The sequence below is a fragment of the Dendropsophus ebraccatus genome, chromosome 7, assembly GCF_027789765.1.
Source record: "Dendropsophus ebraccatus isolate aDenEbr1 chromosome 7, aDenEbr1.pat, whole genome shotgun sequence".
Lineage (NCBI taxonomy): Eukaryota > Metazoa > Chordata > Amphibia > Anura > Hylidae > Dendropsophus > Dendropsophus ebraccatus.
The window spans coordinates 228,562-246,124 of NC_091460.1; the positions used below are offsets into that span (position 1 = coordinate 228,562).

Here is a 17,563-nt window from a genome sequence, read left to right on the forward strand (position 1 = left end):
GAGCACCGGCACCACAAGGACAGAGCGGCCACTTGTGACCACAGGAAAAACACTTCCTGCGGCCACGAGTGACTGACAGGAAGGGAGCCAATGGTTCCCGCCCTGTCAGTGCTGCTGCTGCATGTAACTGTGAGCGCTCATTACGAGTGCTCATAGTTACAGTTCAGATCACAGCAGCGAGCGGGGCAGCGGCCCTGTCTAGCGCTCTTGAGCACAAGAGAAGAGGGGGTGTGGGGCCCCAAGCGATTGCTTGGGGTGCTTGGTGCCAAAGACCACTACTGAGGAGGAGGTATGTTACATTGTGTTACTATCAGTGTGACCCCCCAGCAGTAAGGTAAGCTTACAGTAGGAGGGATTTTACATATGCTGTGGCCCCTGTATGGTTTGGGGCCCCTGGCTGTGACATAAAGGCCCCGGCAGGACTAGCCCCTCCTTGTGCTCCAGTTGTCTCCTCTTCTCCCCCAGACGCTCCTCCTCCTGAATGACCCCCCAAGGATGGAGAAGGACAGGAATGAGATCAGTAAGAGAATATTACACGTCACCTTGGAGATCATCCGCCTGCTGACCGGAGAGGTAACTTCTCTAGATTTCCACCATTGTTGTCTGGGCTCTTTGGCCCCTCCCTCCCTCCCCCGCTCTATGTTCTGGATCTGGTCTCCTCTTTGTAGGTGCGGTGGTCTCCAGCACTGACCCCAGTAGTCCAGATGTGTCTCCTCCTCCTCCTCCTCACTAGAGCTCTATACAGGGGGACAATCTCCTCTTTGTAGTGAGGAGGAGGCAGGAATACTGGGCTCAGTCCCCTCATTGTCTCTCTCCATCCCCAGGATTACACCATAGTGAAGAAGACATGGGGGGAGGGTGTGGCCTTCCCCCAGGAGTCAGGAGGGCGGAGCAGGGCCCGGGGCCCCATCACGGAGCCTCCATCACTGATACATGAGCAGAAGATCCTAGAACTCACCCACAGGATGACTGAGCTGCTGACTGGAGAGGTGACACTGGGGAATGCTGGGAGATGATAGAGTAATCCAGGAGGCAGCAGGCTGGGGGGGATGACTGTGTGATCATTGTGTGTGTCAGGTTCCTATAAGGTGTCAGGATGTGGCCGTCTATTTCTCCATGGAGGAGTGGGAGTATGTAGAAGGACACAAGGATCTGTACCGGGGGGAGCAGCCGCTCATGATGGAGGATCAGCCGCCCGGCCTCACAGCACAAGGTAAGAGGAGACCTTCCTGATTCTAGAGAGCAGGGGGGAGGGGCCCCTATTTTATCATCCTCCTCCTCCTCCCATCTTCCTCCTCCCATCTTCCTCCTCCCATCCTCCCCATCCTCCCCCTACTCCCCCCCCCATCCTCCTCCCCCCCCCATCCTCCTCCCCCCCCCATCCTCCTCCTCCCCCCCCCATCCTCCTCCTCCCCCCCCCATCCTCCTCCTCCCCCCCCATCCTCCTCCTCCCCCCATCCTCCTCCTCCCATCCTCCTCCTCCTCCCCCCCATCCTCCTCCTCCTCCCATCTCCCTCCTCCTCCTCCCTCCTCCCCCTCCCCCCATCCTCCTCCTCCTCCCATCTCCCTCCTCCTCCTCCCTCCTCCCCCTCCCCCCATCCTCCTCCTCCCATCCTCCTCCTCCTCCTGATGCCATGTAGCAGTGTATAATGGATTGTCTCCCTGTGTGTTCCCTACAGATGGAGGCAGTGACAGGAATCCACCAGAGAGGTGTCCCCGTCCTCTGTATTCCCAGGACTGTCCAGAGGGAAATGTCCCAGCAGACAATCAGCAGGTAGATGAGGCTGATGCTATAGCACTATATCTCTATAGCGCCCCCCGGTGCTGGTGGTTGTTGCTCCTGCACTCATAGATGTGATGAGGCTGATAGATACATGTTGCTGGTTTCTTATGTTGATGTGTTAGATTTTCCCTCCTGTCTGCTGGATTGTACTGAATTGTTCTATATGTCCCATCAGGGGGGAGATCAGGTGACTAATATTAAAGTGGAGGATGAAGCAGAAGAAGAGAGGATGAGGGGTGATCCCCTGTGTATGAGTGAGGTGAAGGAGGAGGAGGCGCCGGGAGCTGCTATACCAGGTATGGGAGGATGGATGGAGCGGGGGTATAAGGGGGGCTCCACCTTACAGCTACATTACAGTAACACTTTAGGCTCCCCCCGGTGACCCCCTGTGTGTATATATGTATAGTGCCGTATAGAGGGGTATAGTGTATATGTATAATGGGGGAGGGGTATAGTATATATGTATAATGGGGGAGGGGTATAGTATATATGTATAATGGGGGAGGGGTATAGTATATATGTATAATGGGGGAGGGGTATAGTATATATGTATAGTGGGGGAGGGGTATAGTATATATGTATAATGGGGGAGGGGTGTAGTATATATGTATAGTGGGGGAGGGGTATAGTATATATGTTGTACAGTATTGATCTGTAGTCATCTCTTAATATAGTACCAGTTTATTCCACAGCACTGTACAGTACAGGTCTCATATCACCTTCTTTCTTCTTACATGCAGTGAGTGGTGGGATGGGAACTGCGATGTCAACGACACTAACCACTGAGCCACCCTACTACTCTATATACTGCTAACCACTGAGCCACCCTACTACTCTATATACTGCTAACCACTGAGCCACCCTACTACTCTATATACTGCTAACCACTGAGCCACCCTACTACTCTATACACTGCTAACCACTGAGCCACCCTACTACTCTATACACTGCTAACCACTGAGCCACCCTACTACTCTATATACTGCTAACCACTGAGCCACCCTACTACTCTATATACTGCTAACCACTGAGCCACCCTACTACTCTATATACTGCTAACCACTGAGCCACCCTACTACTCTATACACTGCTTACCACGTGTCACCGTAACGCCCTGTATAGTGCTAACCACGGAGCCCACACACTGAGCTGGAGGGTTATTATAATAAGAAAAGACATACATATACATACGGTATATACTCTTTTCTACTTCTCTTCTCCCTTTTTACTCCTACAGGAAATGGCGGTAATATGTCTGAGGAGAACATTGTGCTATCGCTGAATTATAAAGCTGAAGCTGCAGAGCAGCACTCCTCAGGAGAAGCCTTCCTCCCCCTTACTGTACATCCAGGACGTCACACTACAGATCTATCATATAATCCTCCTGACCATGAGGAACCTTCTCCTGACTACTCACACACGGCGACCACAGGGACGGGGCACAGAGGGAGGAAACAGCTTCAGTGTGATGAATGTGGGAAAAGGTTCACGACAAGTTCAGGTCTTTTTACGCACAGAAAAAGTCACACAGGAGAGAAGCCATATTCATGTTCAGAATGTGAGAAATGTTTTATGTATAAATCACAGCTTGTTATACATGAGAGAATTCACACAGGAGAGAAGCCCTATTCATGTTCAGAATGTGGAAAGCGGTTTATACAAAAATTCCATCTTGTCATACATGAGAGAAGTCACACAGGAGAGAAGCCATTTCCATGTTCAGAATGTGGGAAATGTTTTACAAATAAATCAGATCTTGTTAAACATGAGAGAAGTCACACAGGAGAAAAGCCTTATCCATGTGCACATTGTGGAAAGTGCTTTACTGATAAATCTACTCTTGTTAGACACGAAAGAAGTCACACTGGAGAGAAGCCATATTCATGTCCAGAATGTGGGAAACGTTTCACAGATAAATTAAGTCTTAATAGACATGATAGAAGTCACACAGGAGAGAAGCCATATTCTTGTGCAGAATGTGAGAAATGTTTTATTACTAAAGAGAGACTGAAGAATCATCAGAGAATTCACACAGGAGAAAAACCATATTCATGTTCAGAATGTGGAAAATGTTTTACAGATCAGTCAAATCTTTTTGCACATGAGAGAAGTCACACAGGTGAGAAACCATATTCCTGTTCAGAATGTGGGAAATGTTTTACAACTCAGTCAAGTCTTGCTAGACATGAGAAAAGTCACACAGGAGAGAAGCTATATTCATGTATACAATGTGAGAAATGTTTTGCAGAGAAATCATATCTTGTTACACATGAGAGAGTTCACACAAGACAGAAACAATTTTTCAATTAAAACCTATTGAATATTTATTAATTTTTTTATTTATTAAAGTTAAAAGTAACTGAATACAACAAAACAGAAATAAGAGTCTCACTAATCTTGATGGTGCACGAGGCAAGGGGGGGGAGGAGAGAGTACACAGGGCAAGGTAAGGGGGGGAGAGAACACGGGGAGAGTACACGGGGCAAGGGAGGCAGAGAGTACACGGGGCAAGGTAAGGGGGGGGAGGAGAGAGTACACAAGGTAAGGGGGGGGGGAGAGAGTACACAGGGCAAGGTAAGGGGGGGGGGAGAGAGTACACAGGGCAAGGTAAGGGGGGGGGGGAGAGAGTACACAGGGCAAGGTAAGGGGGGGGGGGAGAGAGTACACAGGGCAAGGTAAGGGGGGGGGAGAGAGTACACAGGGCAAGGTAAGGGGGGGGGAGAGAGTACACAGGGCAAGGTAAGGGGGCAGTAAAGAGTGCACAGGGCAAGGTAAGGGGGGGAGGGGAGAAGAGAGTACACAGGGCAAGGGAGGCAGAGTACGCAGGGCAAGGTAAGGGGGGGAGAGAACACGGGGAGAGTACACGGGGCAAGGGAGGCAGAGAGTACACGGGGCAAGGTAAGGGGGGGGAAGAGTACACGGGGCAAGGTAAGGGGGGGGGAGGACAGAGTACACGGGGCAAGGTAAGGGGGGGGAGAGAGTACACAGGGCAAGGTAAGGGGGGGGAGAGAGTACACAGGGCAAGGTAAGGGGGGGGAGAGAGTACACAGGGCAAGGTAAGTGGGCAGTAAAGAGTGCACAGGGCAAGGTAAGGGGGGGAGGGGAGAAGAGAGTGCACAGGGCAAGGGAGGCAGAGTACACAGGGCAAGGTAAGGGGGAAAAAGAGAGTACACAGGGCAAGGTAAGGGGGGGAGAGAGTACACAAGGTAAGGGGGGGGAGGAGAGAGTACACAGGGTAAGGGGGGAGGGGAGAAGAGAGTACACAGGGCAAGGGAGGCAGAGTACACAGGGCAAGGTAAGGGGGGGAGAGAGTACACAGGGCAAGGTAAGGGGGGGAGGAGAGAGTACACAGGGCAAGGGAGGCAGAGAGTACACGGGACAAGGTAAGGCGGGGGAGGAGAGAGTACACAGGGTAAGGGGGGGAGGAGAGAGTACACAGGGCAAGGTAAGGGGGGGAGGGGAGAAGAGAGTACACAGGGCAAGAGAGGCAGAGAGTACACAGGGCAAGGTAAGGGGGAAGGAGAGAGTGCACGGGGCAAGGTAAGGAGGGGAGGAGAGAGTACACAGGGCAAGAGAGGCAGAGAGTACACAGGGCAAGGTAAGGGGGAAGGAGAGAGTGCATGGGGCAAGGTAAGGAGGAGAGGAGAGAGTACACGAGGCAAGGTAAGGAGGGGAGGAGAGAGTACACAGGGCAAGGGAGGCAGAGAGTACACAGGGCAAGGTAAGGGGGGAGGAGAGAGTACACAGGGCAAGGTAAGGGGGGGGAGAGTACACAGGGCAAGGTAAGGGGGCAGTAGAGAGTGCACAAGGCAAGGTGAGGGGGGGGAAGAGAGAGTATACAGGGCAAGGGAGGCAGAGAGTACACAGGGCAAGGTAAGGGGACAGTAGAGAGTGCACAGGGCAAGGTAAGGGGGGAGGAGAGAGTACATGCAGTGTCATGCAGTCCCAGTATTTTTATTATAACTAGTTCTGTTCTGGAAAGCTATGGTCCACTGCAAACTGCGTGTATTGCGTTACCCTTCTCAGTATTCAGGTCTGCTATTTCAGTCATTTATTGCATGTGTATTCAAGTATCAGTGTCTAATGGTATTATGTCGCCTCCTAGTGTTCAAGTATGGTACTTCTCATGTATATTTCTCTGTATATGCCTAGTGGTGTGATGATGCAATGGCTGGATGTCACGTGACTGTGCCCTGCTTCCATGGTAACACCAATGGTCATCGAGCTTTTGGCTGGGGTTACCATGTGACTTCCTGTGCTACCTCAGTCTTGTCCTCCACCTTCAGGAGACAAGTTGTGGTGTAGTCTATCTCCTGCCCCACAGGAGACCAGTTCTGTGTCTGTCCTCTCTCCCTGCTAAGAGAGAGGCCTGCGTGTGCTCTGCTGCTCCAGTCCACTGGCTGTGTTCCTGTCTCAAGCCTCAAGATTCTCATCTGGGTGTCGATTCTTCAGTCATTCCTCAGTTCATCTCCTCATCATCTTCTCAAATCATCAACAGCAAGTATTTCATTCAAGTCTCATTCCACCCAGCATCTCAACTTCAATTTCACTACTACTCCCATCATTCAGCACGCTACGCTCACAGCCTATTGCAGCATCACCCATTACTCTGCTTTATTCAAGATTGCCTTATTCCCGGTTGCATCCGGAGAGACTGTTGCTACTAGTTACCACCGTTACAATAAATATACAACTACCGTTGTTTCTGAACCTTGGCATTGGTGTGATAATTGGTGCCCTGACTAAGGACAACGAAGAATCGCATGCCCAGTATTCCCGCAGGGTCAGGAGCCCGGTTTCCAGCTGTATCACCCTCGTGCCTACACCGTGACAACCCTATATCCTACAGCTACCCCGGTTCCTGCCTGTTAGCACCATCTATACTGCGGAGTGGCCCCTAGGGGCCAGGGCATCGCATATGGCGTCACGAACAGGATTACGATCGCATTGTGTGCCCCCAAGACTGTGCCGCAACCCCAAAGAGACTTTGCAACTGTCACGGTGGCCCAGGAAGGGGTTAAGGCCGCCTTTCCCGCGTGCGCCGCTCAAGCTCCGCCCCGGCCCCTTCAGCTATTACCTCTGTTGCCGGGGGAAAGAAGATTCCTGCTGCGCCTGCCGGAAGTCGCCGGGCCCAGCTTCCGCCCGCTCCACCGCTGTCTCCTGCAAGCCTGCTGCTCCTGCCACAGTCATCTCAGCTCACCGCCAATCGTCCGGACCACTCGTTGCAGCTCATCCAGGGATCCCGTCTGCTGCACTGGGACAGCCAGATAAGTGAAAGTTCCCCATCATGTCCAGCCCGGATGATGATGCCGTCGGCGGGTCAAATAGTCCACCCTCCTCACCCGCTGGCGCACCCGTTCCTCCAGCTGCCCCCCCTGCATCTGCTAGTGCTGCTGGAGTGCCATTTTTCATTGGGCCCAATCACCTGCCCAGCTATAAGGGGGAGCCCCATACCTTGGCTGCTTTTAAGGAGAAAATTTCTCGTACTCTTGAACTGGTTTCTCTCTCCCCTACCCAGCAGGTACAGCTCCTACTCGGACAATTAGAAGGTCCTGCTGCTGCGGAGGTCCGGTCATGGCCCGCTACGGAGAAAGCCGGGGTACAGCAGATTCTTGATCGCCTCCGGAGGGAATTTGAGGTACAGTCCCCCACAGAAATTCGCCTCCAGTTCTATGATCGGCGCCAGAAGCCAGGTGAGACCCTGAGAGACTATGCCCTTGCCCTCCAATCTGCCTATCAGGCCCTACAACAGGTGGATGTCATTGACCCCTCTGCAGCGGAAAACATAATCACAGACCGCTTCATAGAGGGCATAGACTCTAGGCTCATTCAAAGCCAGCTGCGCATGCTGGCTGCGCAGAACCCTAATATGTCCTTCCTGGATTTCAAAACCCTGGCTCTGAGGGTAATCGGAACTGACTCCCCCTGCCATGACTGCCCCCCGACCTCGAGTCAGCCAGTACTGACAGGTGTGACCCCTGGGCCCGTCACCACGCCTGCTATTTCACCTGTTCCAGCCGTTCAGGCCGTGCAAGCTTCTCTCACCAGCCCCCTGGTTACTCCTGACCTCCTTACTCACGTAGTCAGCTCTCTATGTCAAGCCATTCAGGAGCTAAAGGGGGCCTCATCCATCTCCTCCTCTCACTCTACCTCCAGCCAGGCCCTGTCTCTAGAGTCATCTCCCAGGCGCCCACGCTCTGCCCTATCCATACCCCACAGGGCCCCACCTCGAGAGCGGCCCTACTGTGACTACTGTCGGCGACATGGACACTACCAATCCCAGTGCTTTCAGTTAAACGGGCCACCCCCGGGTCCGAGGGCCAACACCCGGGAGGTAGAATCTCAGGCCCGCAGGAGTCACAATGGCTCTCAAAATTCCTATCGCAATGCCCGCATGTGACTCTATGGATAGATGGTGTGCCTCTCGAGGCCTTGGTGGACACTGGGTCCCAAGTTACTACCATCCCCAAACATGTTTTTGAAGCACATTGGGACCGCAGGGTGTTGTTTCCAGTGGAGGCGGCCAGGTTGAAACTGATTGCTAGTAATGGTCGGCCTATCTCACAACTAGGGTACTGGGAACCCACTATATGCATTGGTAACCGGAGGTTAGCCCAGCAGGGTGTTATAGTCACTGAGGCTCAAGGGGACAGTGGTGTTACAGTCTTGGGCATGAATGTCATTCGCCATGTATTCTCTGAATTAGTAGCTGCCCTGCATAACTCTCTGTCTCAAGCTTCTTCTTCCTACAGACAAGCCATCCAGAAGACTATCAAGGCGCTCACCGCTCAGCAGAGGTTTGTCAATCACCGTGGGGAGATTTGTCATGTCCGTACTAAAGATGCTCGCCCAATCACTATCCCAGCTAACAGTGAAACCCTTATCTGGTGCAGGGCTCGACCGGGCCTAGACAATGCCGACTACGAGGCTCTACTAGATTCCATCGAGATTGAGGGGCAACCCCTTGTCATGGCTGCCCGAAGTCTAGTGACCGTCTCCAATGGTCAGGTTCCAGTACGGCTGTTCAACCTCAGTGCATCTCCAGTCGACCTACCTAAATTTACTACGGTCGCCATGCTCCACCAACTCGACCCTGAGGATCTCATATGTGAAGAGACTATTGCCAACCAGAGGTCGATTAGGACATCACCAGGGGAATCCAAACAGTCCCGTGCCCCTTGGTGGGATGCCCTCAACATCGGAGATGCCAACACCCCAATCGAGCATATTCAGGGGGTACTCAAAGTTGCCAAGCGCCATCACGAGGCCTTTAGCAAGCATTAACTTGACTTTGGTAAAACTGGTCTGGTCCAGCATCGAATTAATACCAAAGATCACCCTCCTATCAAGGAGAAGCACCGGCCTATTCCGCCTGCCAGCTATCAGCAGGTGAAGAAACTGCTCCAGGAAATGAAGGACACCAACGTCATCCAGGAGAGCCAAAGTCTGTGGGCTGCCCCTATTGTCCTCGTTAAAAAGAAGGACGGCAACATCAGATTCTGTGTTGACTACCGGAAGCTGAACACCATTACTCACAAGGATGCCTATCCGCTGCCTCGGATAGAGGAATCTATTGCTGCTCTGGGTTCAGCCGCCTACTTCTCCACGTTGGATCTCACCAGTGGGTATTGGCAGGTGCCCATGACTCTGGAAGACCGTGAGAAGACGGCATTTACTACCCCCATGGGACTCTATGAGTTCACCAGTATGCCGTTTGGGCTCTGCAACGCCCCCGCCACCTTTCAGCGGCTAATGGAGAGGTGCCTCGGTCATGTCAACTTCCAAAGTGTATTGCTCTACCTGGACGACGTCATTGTCTACTCTCGCACTTATGAGGACCATATTCATCACTTAGCCGAAGTGTTTCAAGTCCTTATTGACCATGGCCTCAAGATCAAACCGTCGAAGTGCCATCTCCTCAAACCGCAGGTGAACTATTTGGGGCATGTTGTAAGTGCCGGGGGAATACAACCTGACCCGAGAAGATTTCGGCTGTGGAAAGCTGGGGCATTCCCAAGATGGTGAAAGAGGTGAGAAGCTTCCTTGGATTTGCGGGCTATTACCGCCGCTTCATACCCCACTTCACCCAGGTGGCTGAACCACTCAACGAGCTACTCCGCGGCTGCCCTCGAGAGAACTACAATCGACGGCTACCCATAGAGTGGTCTGAACGTCAGGAGACGGCGTTTCAAACCCTGAAGGCCCTGTTGATCTCGCCTCCCATCCTGGCTTACCCTGACTATAGTCAGCCTTTCCATTTCTACACAGACGCCAGCTTTCAAGGCCTAGGGGCTGTCCTGTCTCAAGTCCAGGGTAATCAAGAAAGAGTTATTGCCTATGCCAGCCGAAGTTTAAGAGGTGCTGAAAAGAATTATAGTAATGTCAGGAACCGGACAGCAGGACAAGACAACACAGTGAGCCCTAAGCTAAGCCCCGCCCACTGTCCTCTACCTATTTGCCACAATCTGCCCTAAGATGGCGGCGAGCAACTGGGCATCAGTCCCTGCACTGGCTTGGTGGGACACAAAGACAAGACAGACAGACAAAACACAATAAAGAATGGTCGACAGTCCGGGTCACAACAATCTGGCAGCAAAAGTACAAAATCACAATCCAAAGGCGTAATCAGAAAACAGGCAATATGGTCAGGGGCAGGCAGCAAGCAGGAAAGGTCAGAAATACAAAGCAGAGTCAGAATAAACAGAGCAAGAATAGCAAACACAGAACCAGGCAGAGACGCGCTCAATATCCGGCCAAGATATCCCAGACTGAGGTAGTTATATAGGAGACCAGGGTTCTGATCCAGAACATAATTGGACCATCCCCCTGATCTCCAAGCACAGACAACTGAGAACAAAACAGATCCACTGGCAGGAAGACCTGTCAGTCACAGCAGAACCAAAACACAGATTAACCCTGACATGGCCAGACAGAACTCAGCAGGTAAAGTCGGGTGTGTCTCTCAAGGTGAGCAAATAAACCAGTGTTCACACACTACAAAACAAAACACAAACAGAATGCAAGAAAATCAGCACCTTCTCGGCAGCACAGCATGAGCAGAGGGACGCATGACGCTCCGCAAAGATACCATCCTGACAGTACCCCCCCTTTTATGAGGGGCCTCAGGACCCTCACCAGACGAACCAGACCTGGGAGGAAACGGACCTCTTACAATACATGTCTCAACATCGCTAGAGATCTCATCGTCCGTCTCCCATTCATCAGAATCAGACTCCAAGTGATGGACAACTGGTCTCCTGACAGATCTCCCATAACCGCTCAAATCGGTACCAGACACAGAGCCAATTTCAGCATTACATGAAGACACAGATATGGCACAATCACCAGGATATACAGAGCCAATTTCCACCTTACACAAATCAGCAGACTTGGTATCCTCGGCGGGACACACACTAACTACACCCACCTGGGCGCCCAGATGACCCTCCTGGTAGTCACCTGGACGCTGATGATCTGGCCTCGAGGGACGCTTGGCACAAAAGCTGATGTAGTGTCCACTTTCGCCACAATAAAAACAGAGTCCATTCCTTCTTCTGTGTTCTTTGCGGGCCAGGGATCTATTAATTTTGCCCAGTTCCGGAGGTTCCTCCAGGGTGACCAGAGGACAAGTTATAGAAGGCAAAGGTTTAGAGGGGACAGAGGAAGGAACATCAATGACACAGGGGTGGTCATGGCATGGTCTATTTTCATTATGATCCCTTAGCGTGCGATTGATAAAAATCGCCAGGGAAATGGCCTCTTCAAAGGAGCTAGGGGTGGGGTGACTAACCCAAGCTTCTTTAAATGTCAGATATGTTTTCAGGTCCCCTGCACACTTGTCAGGCTCCTTGAGCGTGACCACTGGGGTGGCAGGAGTGGTAGCTGGTAGCTGCTGGGCTAATAACTGAACTTGCTTGGCCAGCTCAGAAACGAGGGCCGCAAAACCCTCAAAGTGGGCAGACAACTCCTGTGCTGAGTCCATACTAGCCTCAGGTAAGGAGTAAAAAATTTTTAGGCCGGATATTCTGTCAGGAACCGGACAGCAGGACAAGACAACACAGTGAGCCCTAAGCTCAGCCCCGCCCACTGTCCTCTACCTATTTGCCACAATCCGCCCTAAGATGGCGGCGAGCAACTGGGCGTCAGTCCCTGCACTGGCTTGGTGGGACACAAAGACAAGACAGACAGACAAAACACAATAAAGAATGGTCGACAGTCCGGGTCACAACAATCGGGCAGCAAAAGTACAAAATCACAATCCAAAGGCGTAATCAGAAAACAGGCAATATGGTCAGGGGCAGGCAGCAAGCAGGAAAGGTCAGAAATACAAAGCAGAGTCAGAATAAACAGAGCAAGAATAGCAAACACAGAACCAGGCAGAGACAAGCTCAATATCCGGCCAAGATATCCCAGACTGAGGAAGTTATATAGGAGGCCAGGGTTCTGATCCAGAACATCATTGGACCATCCCCCTGATCTCCAAGCACAGACAACTGAGAACAAAACAGATCCACTGGCAGGAAGACCTGTCAGTCACAGCAGAACCAAAACACAGATTAACCCTGACATGGCCAGACAGAACTCAGCAGGTAAAGTCGGGTGTGTCTCTCAAGGTGAGCAAATAACCAGTGTTCACACACTACAAAACAAAACACAAACAGAATGCAAGAAAATCAGCACCTTCTCGGCCGCACAGCATGAGCAGAGGGACGCATAACGCTCCGCAAAGATACCATCCTGACAAGTAACTACAGCTCGTTCAAATTGGAGTTGCTTGCGCTGGTGTGGGCCGTTACGGAAAAATTTAAAGATTACCTCGTGGCTACACCGTTCACTGTCTATACAGATAACAACCCGCTAGCTCACCTCAATACCGCACGACTGGGCGCTCTGGAACAGCGTTGGGCCTCTAGGTTGGCCAACTTCAACTTCGAAATCAAATATCGAAGCGGCAAGGCCAATGTGAATGCTGACCTGCTGTCTCGATTGCCTAGAGGTGAGGAAGCCCCGGAAGATGACGACTGGGAAGATGTAGAGATGCCCCCTTTCAATCAGAGATTCGCTACCCAAAGTACTACCACGGCGGTCAAAGCGGGCGAGACGTCCCCTGACCCGGGGCCCTATCAAGATTTGTCCCGATGGCAGACCATCCAGAATGAGTCCAGAGTCTTGGGGGAAATCTATGACTACTTGTCTACTGGGAGAGTCCCCATGAGGATCAAGAGGCCCTATCCAGACGTTGAATTGAGATGTCTCTGGAGACAGAAGAATCGGCTCTTCCTCCATAAGGGCCTACTTCTGAGGAATTCATTGGACCCCGTCTCTGGAGAACGATGCCATCAGATCTTCCCCGGCGAGACGCCAAATTGGTGTTGGATGCCTACCACGACCGTTCCGGCCATTTCGGGGTCCATAAGACTGAGGCGACCATCTGTCAACGGTTCTACTGGATCGGGATGCGGGCTGACATTGAGAACTGGTGTGCTGAATGCCCCGCCTGTAACATCTCCAAGGCAGGAGGAAGAGAGGTTCGAGCTCCCTTGCATTCCATTGTGTCTCACCGGCCAAATCAGCTTGTTACCTTAGACCATGTGAAGTTGGCCCCAACGAGATGTGGATACACCTATGCCCTGACCATGGTCGATCACTACTCCAAGTGGGTAGTCGTGGTACCCGTTCGAGACCTGACTGCAAGGACCACAGCCATCACTTTCTACAAAGAATATGTGAAACACTACGGCTGTCCTGAGTCCCTGCTCACAGACCGAGGCCCGGCTTTCGAATCTCAACTCTTCCATGAGCTATGCACTTACCACGAGTGCAAAAAGCTTCGTACCACGGCCTATCACCCGAAAGGCAATGGTCTCTGTGAGAAAATCAACCAGGTCTTCATCAATATGCTAAGAACAGCTTCAGTGGCAAAGCGGGTGGAATGGCCTCAGGCAACCTGGCGTCCTTACCCGCTTTCAATAATAAAATAATAAGAGCCTCCCTGAGGGAATCCGAAAGTTTACCAGAGTCCAGGGCACCCTGAAATAGGGAGAGCAGCCGAGGAGCCAGCAGCTCACCGTTGAGCTGGTACCATTCTCCTACAAGCCCGTCCAACCCAGGGGTCTTACCCTGTGGCATTGCCTTAATAGCTTCCACTACCTCCTCCACTGTAATGGGGGAATCTAGGAGCCCTGCTTGGGAATCCGTGAGGGGTGTTAAGGGGAGGTCTGCAAGAAACCCTTCAATGTCCTGAGGCGTTAGTGTATATTTAGAAGAATATAGGTCTTTATAGAAGTTGAAGAAAACATTGTTCACGTCTACAGGGTTAGCAATCTCATCGCCACTGGCGTCCAGCACTAATGGAATAGATGTAAGAGGCCGCTCATTCCTGGCTAGATAGACCAGAAGCCTGCCATTTTTATCCCCGAATTCAAAGATAGAAGCTTCTCTGGCTAACAGTTTCCTGTCTGCTCACTCCTTTTGAACCACAACAAGGGCTCTCTGCTTTTTGGCCCACACTCTATAATTAAGGACTTTTTAAAAAAAAAAAAAAATTTTAAACTCAGTTTTTTAGGAGATATTACAATATACCATATACAATAATAATGTCAAGAAGCTTTCACTAAACAATTCCACTTCTATCTAATAGGGATTCATTATTCCAAGACAGTTCAGAAAAGATTCCAATTGTTTAGGGAAGTAATGCGCGGAGCTTCTCCAACACGAGAGTTGGGCCAGTCTGTGTCATAGATCACTGTCAGAGGGGACTTACACCACATGTCCCACACCTTTCCAAATTTAGAGGGGCTATCCACTCAGGACACTGCTGTATTTACAAGTGATATCTCATCCAATCACTGACCAGAACCGCTGCGGCTTGTCAGCTCAGAGGAGCTACAGCACGGTGGCCCTGAGATGCGAGCAAAGGGCACAAGAAGACCAGGAGCGTGGAAAGTTAATGTGTACAGTTTACACAATCATCAGTCAGTCACTGGTACACCGAGCCGCGTGTCACTGTTACACGGAGCATCACTATTACACATAGCCATGTATCACTATTACACGTAGCCATGTATCACTATTACACGTAGTATCACTATTACACGTAGCCGTGTGTCACTATTACACGTAGCCATGTGTCACTATTACACGTAGCCGTGTGTCACTATTACACGTAGCCATGTGTCACTATTACACGTAGCCGTGTGTCACTATTACACGGAGCCATGTATCACTATTACACGTAGCCATGTATCACTATTACACGTAGCCATGTGTCACTATTACACGTAGCCATGTATCATTATTACACGTAGCCGTGTGTCACTATTACACTGAGCCGCGTGTCACTGTTACACGTAGTATCACTATTACACGTAGCCATGTATCACTATTACACGTAGTATCACTATTACACGTAGCCGTGTGTCACTATTACACGTAGCCATGTGTCACTATTACACGTAGCCATGTATCACTATTACACGTAGCCATGTATCACTATTACACGTAGCCATGTATCACTATTACACGTAGCCATGTATCACTATTACACGTAGCCATGTATCACTATTACACGTAGCCGTGTGTCACTATTACACGTAGCCGTGTGTCACTATTACACGTAGCCATGTATCACTATTACACGTAGCCATGTATCACTATTACACGTAGTATCACTATTACACGTAGCCATGTATCACTATTACACGCAGCCATGTATCACTATTACACGTAGCCATGTATCACTATTACACGGAGCCATGTATCACTATTACACGTAGCCATGTATCACTATTACACGTAGTATCACTATTACACGTAGCCATGTGTCACTACTACACTATGTATCACGATACACATAGCCATGTGCGGTCAGTGGCCGATGATTTTAGGTCAGGACCAAAAGACACGATCAGCCAATTATTGCTTCGTTTAATAGGGCCCTAATTCTGATCCGGCCATAAAAAGACAATGGGATTAGAATACAGCCCAGTAGTGACCGCCATAACTCATATTGGGGTTAACCCTTTGCAGCATGATCACAGGGGATTCCTCGCCTTAATCAGATGACCTAATAGTGTGTAAGCTGATGTATGTGAGCAGGGCCCTCACTCCTCATGGATGGATGATATGTGTCTATGTCCCCCCAGGATTGTACAGCACTGCCGAATCTATTGGCGCTATAGAAATAAAGACGGAAAGCACCAATTCTAGGGATTTTATTTCCATCACTCTTATCCTTATATGTTACATGGAATCAGTCAGCTGTATTACTGTAAGAGCAGCGGGCAGCATTATACATATATGTTACATGGAATCAGTCAGCTGTGTTACTGTAAGAGCTGCGGGCAGCATTATACATATATGTTACATGGAATCTGTCAGCTGTATTACTGTAAGAGCTGCGGGCAGCATTATACATATATGTTACATGGAATCTGTCAGCTGTGTTACTGTAAGAGCTGCGGGCAGCATTATACATATATGTTACATGGAATCTGTCAGCTGTGTTACTGTAAGAGCTGCGGGCAGCATTATACATATATGTTACATGGAATCTGTCAGCTGTATTACTGTAAGAGCAGCGGGCAGCATTATACATATATGTTACATGGAATCAGTCAGCTGTATTACTGTAAGAGCAGCGGGCAGCATTATACATATATGTTACATGGAATCTGTCAGCTGTGTTACTGTAAGAGCTGCGGGCAGCATTATACATATATGTTACATGGAATCTGTCAGCTGTGTTACTGTAAGAGCTGCGGGCAGCATTATACATATATGTTACATGGAATCTGTCAGCTGTATTACTGTAAGAGCAGCGGGCAGCATTATACATATATGTTACATGGAATCAGTCAGCTGTATTACTGTAAGAGCTGCGGGCAGCATTATACATATATGTTACATGGAATCTGTCAGCTGTGTTACTGTAAGAGCTGCGGGCAGCATTATACATATATGTTACATGGAATCAGTCAGCTGTATTACTGTAAGAGCAGCGGGCAGCATTATACATATATGTTACATGGAATCTGTCAGCTGTGTTACTGTAAGAGCTGCGGGCAGCATTATACATATATGTTACATGGAATCTGTCAGCTGTGTTACTGTAAGAGCTGCGGGCAGCATTATACATATATGTTACATGGAATCTGTCAGCTGTATTACTGTAAGAGCTGCGGGCAGCATTATACATATATGTTACATGGAATCTGTCAGCTGTATTACTGTAAGAGCTGCGGGCAGCATTATACATATATGTTACATGGAATCTGTCAGCTGTATTACTGTAAGAGCTGCGGGCAGCATTATACATATATGTTACATGGAATCTGTCAGCTGTATTACTGTAAGAGCTGCGGGCAGCATTATACATTTATGTTACATGGATGATGATTACAGTCACACTTTTACATGTTACACAGAATCTGTCAGCTTATGTTTTGTTATAAGGCTCCTGATCACCCCTGGACATTCATTTCTGATTATACAAAGTTCCCGCCCAGCTGATTCTTCAGTGGAAATTACAGATAAGTCAAAGAACTATTACAATGGGGGGAGGGGGCAATACAATGAAATAACAAGCATCTTTTCTAGTTGCCACAAAGGAGCATTGTCCCCAGTCACAGAGAAGGAGGCCATCAGACTACAAATACTTTCTCCTCACTGCATTCTCCCCATATCTTCATGGCGACTTTTTTAGTGTCACGGCTGTAAGAGGAACCAAGATTCTTTGGTTTTTCCGTCAATCCTCAATACCTCTCCATGGATCCCGCTCAC

At 49.9% G+C, this 17,563-nt stretch overlaps 1 pseudogene; it reads left to right on the top strand.

Annotated features, from left to right (window-relative positions):
• The window catches only part of LOC138797197 (zinc finger protein 665-like), a 39,361-nt pseudogene that overhangs the window by 3,563 nt on the left and 18,235 nt on the right, over positions 1-17,563 (top strand).